We start from the raw sequence: 5,155 nt of genomic DNA on the forward strand, positions 1-5,155 counted from the left end.
CCATCCTATGCTCAGGTTGTGCATATGTATAAATAAAACCATATATCCTAAAGAAGCCACAGTTTCTGATGGAAACTGAGCCCTGGGTAAGTGCTGGAACCCCTAGAGTCTCTCACTGCTCAGAGACTGGCACGGCACCTAACATTATCATTGTGGCCTTTTAAGTTACAATATTGGCCTTTGGTTTTCTCATACTCTTTTGGAGTGAGCAACTAACAAGTCAAAGCAGCATCAAACAATAACAGGAAGATAGGATAGCACAGGGCAGGATAGGGATTGAGGAAGATGCCTTCTGAGTCAGACCATTGGGTCCATCCAGCTAATGTGTGCACTGACTGGCAGTGGCTATCCAGGGAGCCTCTCCTATATGGGGACCAAGCCTGATACCTCCTGTGTGCAAGGCAGATGCTCTACTGCTGAGCTACATCCCTTCTCACCAATAATAGATTATTTTAAAAAGCTGAACAAGAGGATTACAGCTGCCTTGAGTCCCAGTCTGGGGAAAAGGTGGGATATAAATAAATACAACTAACAAACACAAACCCTCCAAGTGTCCCATTTTCCCAGGGACAGTCTTGGAATTATGAAAGCCATCCCAGCTTCTGATTTGATCCTGTCATGTCTCCATTTCCCCTGCCAGTGCTGCTGTCTCTCAGCTTGAGGAGGAGGCTGAGCCAGCACTTGTCCTGAGTGGCGTCAGGGGAGCATCCCATTGCCTCTCCATCATGGCCTCTCCATGGCTGCCTCTGCCGGCCTCCTCCCTTGGGCAGCTCATAGCGGCTGGAGGAGAGCGGGTGATGAAGAGGGGTTGCTGCCACCAAGGCCCAGTCCCACGTGACACGACAGCTCTGAGGTGCAGAGGGCAAGGCTGCCCTGGGTAGGAAGAAGGGGGTGCAAAGTGGAGTGCAAGGAGTTTTGATTTTTAAAAAAATGCTTTGTGCATCTAATCTTAAAGGTAAAGATACTCCTGGCCATTAGGTCCAGTCACGGACGACTATGGGATTGCACGCTCATCTCGCTCTATAGGCCGAGGGAGCTGGCGTACAGCTTCCAGGTCATGTGGCCAGCATGACTAAGCCGCTTCTGGTGAACCAGAGCAGCGCACGGAAACACCGTTTACCTTCCCACCGGAGTGGTACCTATTTATCTACTTGCACTTTGATGTGCTTTCAAACTGCTAGGTTGGCAGGAGCAGGGAACAAACAATGGGCGCTCACCCCATTGCAGGGATTCGAACTGCTGACCTTCTGATCGGCAAGCCCAAGGCTCAGTGGTTTAGACCACAGCGCCACTCGCGTCCCGCATCTAATCTTACTCTTTTCTTTTTTCTTTTTTTGGTGTGCACTTTTCTTTTTGTAAATCTACTGAAGAATAAAATAAAAGCGGGATTAGTGGGTTTTCTCCGGACGGTGAAGGGTGTGTGTTGTGTGTCCTGCTGGTATGGCAGTGGCGGCACTCGCCCTTCTTTTGATAGGTGATGCTCTTGGGGGACAACCATGGGAGTTTGAGAAGAGTCAGTTGGTGGGGAGTGAGAAATGTCCCTATTTTCATCTGAGGAATGTTGGAGGGGGTGCAAGCAACATGCCTTCTCTAGCTCCTTAAACCAGCTTTTCATAAGCCAGTTCCCAAAACTTCAGATTCCATTCCTTCCATATTCACACAGACACTCTCACAGGCCGAGCATAGGTGCAGCACCCCGAGTGGCAGGCTGGGTTGACTGGCCCTTGAGAACAAAAGGGCAGCTTTAAAAATCCACTAAGCAATCCAGTGGAGACAAATTAATCTCCAGCAGCCACTTTCAGCAATAAACAGGAGCTTCAAGGGGGCATAAAAGTTTCCCAAAAGACACTCAAAAGCTTAATATTTCTCCCCATCTGTTTTCTGATTCTCACAGCTGATGCTTCAGTGCCATTTTCTAAAAAATCTTACTGGTGACACTCCATTGTAATGTAGCCAGATTTCGTTATTAGTTGACAAAGCTGTTGCTAGGTGATTCCCAAAAAGCCAATATGTAGACTTTCTTTGCAGATCTATGGAATGACCAACTGAACATCAAGTATATGGGGGATATCTGAACATAAAAGGAGGCTGCTGGATCAGGCCAATGGCCATTCTGGTCCAGCATGCCCAGGGGTAAACCCTCAAGCAGCACCCGGGCACAACAGCCCTCACCCCTCCTGTGGCTTCCGACAGCTGGCATTCAGAAGCATTACTGCCTCCAAATGTGGAAGCAGAGAACAGCCATCATGGCTGGTAGCTACTGCCAGCCTTCTCCTCCATGGATCTGTCCAGTCCTCTTTTAAAGCCATCCAGGTTGGTCATCGCTGCCTCCTGTGGGAGTAGTTGCACAGTTTTACTATGCACTGCATGTGTAGAGATGGGGTTTCTGATATGCCATATTTTTCGCTCTATAAGACACACCCGACCATAAGACGCACCTAGTTTTAGAGGAGGAGAACAAGAAAAAAAATGTTCTCTTCCTCTCTGCTCAGCGCCTCTCCAGCAAAGCGGGAGGAGAAACGGAAGGGGCTCTGATCCCTCTTGCTCTTCTGGCTTCAGCGAAAGCAACACGAAGCCTCCTGAGCACAGCGCAAGCGCTCCTGCTGCATTCAGGAGGCTTTGTATGGCTATCCCTGAAGCTAGGAGAGCAAGAGGGATCAGTGCGCACCAATCTCTCTTGCTGTTCTGGCTTCAGCTATAGCTGCGCAGCCTGCATTCGCTCCATAAGATGCACACACATTTCCCCTTACTTTTTAGGAGGGGAAAAGTGTGTCTTTTAGAGCAAAAAATATGGTATGTGCCATAAGGGACACCTCTTTGAAGCACATATGCGCGCGCACACACACACACACACGCTGCCCCAAAGTCCCCTTTAACTGGAAGGGGGAAAGTTTCTATCATGAGAGGGTGTGTGTAAAAAAGTGAAGTCTGTTAAGCAACCGTCTTACACTACTACCAAGGTATAGAGAAACCTCCTGGAGTGGTTCATCCTTCCCTTTGCACAATGCAACTGCACGTCCCAGGAGACACCTGTTCATCAACAAGCTGTCGTGTTTTTGAAGAAATGAACAAACCCTGAAACAATTGCAGCTAGCGAAGGCAAGGAACGCTGGCTAGAGGTTATATATTGCTCAAGGCGGGCACAGGTGGATGGAACTGCAAGCCAGGTCAGAAACAGAACAAAGCAAGAGGGGGGAGGTTTATGTTTTGCGGACAGGAAAAGGGCAGAAAAAGAATGAGCCATCAGAGGTGATTGCCCCTAAGTGAACGGAGCAGCTGCTCATACTGGGACGAGATGGTCAGTAAGGCTCTCTGGAAAGAAAAAGCACAGGGCCATCTGCCGACATGGGACTTTGCACCTTCTGGGTACAGCAGAGAGTCTGTCCAGTAAAGCTTCTCCAAGTCATGACAAGGGGAGGAAAATGGAATCAGGTTTGCCCAGCAGAAACTCAGTCTCTAGATTCCATGCCAATCCAAACAATGTTCAGTTCTGTTGAATCAGCTATAAGGGGCAAATTCTGCAGCCTAGGACTTCCTAATGCTTGGCACCATCAGTAGATGACCCTAACAAGGATTAAACTCACAACACGGGGAAGGAAGGGCTTTAATTCAGAATGCCCCACCATGGTGCAATCCAAGTCCAACATTTTTATCAACTTGGCAAAGCCAGCTCTCATTTGCTAAATTCAGTTTAGGAGTCTCAGATGCAAAGTTTAGCTGGCTACAGATTCTGAAACATCCGTAGGCTAAACGTCATTAGGTGGACAGTCTTTAGCTAAGGGCAAAGCCAGGGGCACTTGGAAATGCTGATAGCGCTAGGGAGAGAAAAGCATGCGGTTCTCCGCTTTGGAGAGGGACACTTGGTGGAAAGGATGTGCAGCAGATGCTTCCTAGCCTTACTGCATTTTAAGTTATGTTCACTCACCTGACATCACTTAAATTAGTTATCCCTTCATTGTCTTCCCATGTTCATCATGTATACAATCACTTTTTTGGCATTCTGGAGGAAATTCACATTCTCTTGTTATATGTTGAAAGGTGGTATATGATATATATATTATAATCAATCAATTAATTAATTTAAGAATGACAAGAATGACATGTTTTCTGATTTTAGATAACACCAAACCACTTTGAATACAAACTATGGCAGCAGGATGTCAAGTGGTTAAGAGAATAAATTCATCATCAACAAAAACAATTGTTCCCACCCTAAATATGAGTGCATATTTCTTCCAACTGAGCTCTGATACCGGAATAAAGGCTTTGGCATAGGAGGTAGAAGAGGTGGCTGCAGAGCTTCAAATCCTTTGCAGAATAGGGAGACATGGCCTTCTGTCAGGGGTGGAGTCAGAAGCAAGTCAGCAATAAAGGAAGCAGACCTCCATTGTCAGTGAAGTTAATTCTTTATTCAAAGAATTGAACATACAATTCAGCCTAGTGGTCTCAGCAACACTCCCCAGCAGATCTTGCCCTTATGGAGCAGTTGCCAGGACTGAAGGTCCCAATCATCCTGGATGTTTCCCAAGCAGTCTCAAACTGCGTCTGTGCACCTCTGACCTCTGCTCTGCTAATTACCCTGTGCGTTCTTGGAGACCAGAGGAGAAGGGAATTTGTTGCAGCAGGAGAGGGTGACTCTAGGGATTCTCCAGCAGTCTCAGAGTCTGAACTGCTCCCTGCCATGGGCTCTTCCTGCTCACTAAACCCTGTTGCCCCTTCAGCACCCAGCACCTCCTCCCAATCTTCTCCCTCTGACTGCTCCTCCACATCCCGCCACTAATCCCCTGGCTTTGAGCCCTCCTCTTCTGAGGTTTCCCTGCTGCTCCATCCCACCAAGGCCAAATGTGTACTTAACGATTTGCTAATTAACTAATGGTCCACAAAAGATCACTGTCTCCAAGTGGCAGCCAATGAGTCAATGGTCATTGTGGAGATAGACCGTCACTTAAAGACACAGGCTGTCAAACTGTCATGGGTAGTTTGGCCCTACAACAGGCTTAACCAATACCGGGGCTGGCCCAAGCCATTTTGCTGCCCGAGACAAAGGAGGGGATGGTGCCCTTTGACCCCTCCCAATGCAACCAGACTGGCAGTTGAAGCTTCCTTCAACAGTGGGAAAAACACCCTCCACCACCCTGACAGCAGCTGGCTAGCT

At 47.9% G+C, this 5,155-nt stretch overlaps 1 long non-coding RNA gene across 1 annotated transcript; it reads left to right on the top strand.

Moving 5' to 3' along the window:
- Window positions 1-2,026: 2,026 nt before the first annotated feature.
- LOC310831433 lies at window positions 2,027-4,284 on the top strand. Its single transcript, XR_014557871.1, has 2 exons — window positions 2,027-2,313; window positions 4,118-4,284. It is a non-coding gene; the product is annotated as an uncharacterized lncRNA (long non-coding RNA).
- Window positions 4,285-5,155: the final 871 nt, after the last annotated feature.

The sequence above is a fragment of the Podarcis gaigeae genome (genome assembly GCF_964106915.1).
Source record: "Podarcis gaigeae genome assembly, chromosome: 14".
Lineage (NCBI taxonomy): Eukaryota > Metazoa > Chordata > Lepidosauria > Squamata > Lacertidae > Podarcis > Podarcis gaigeae.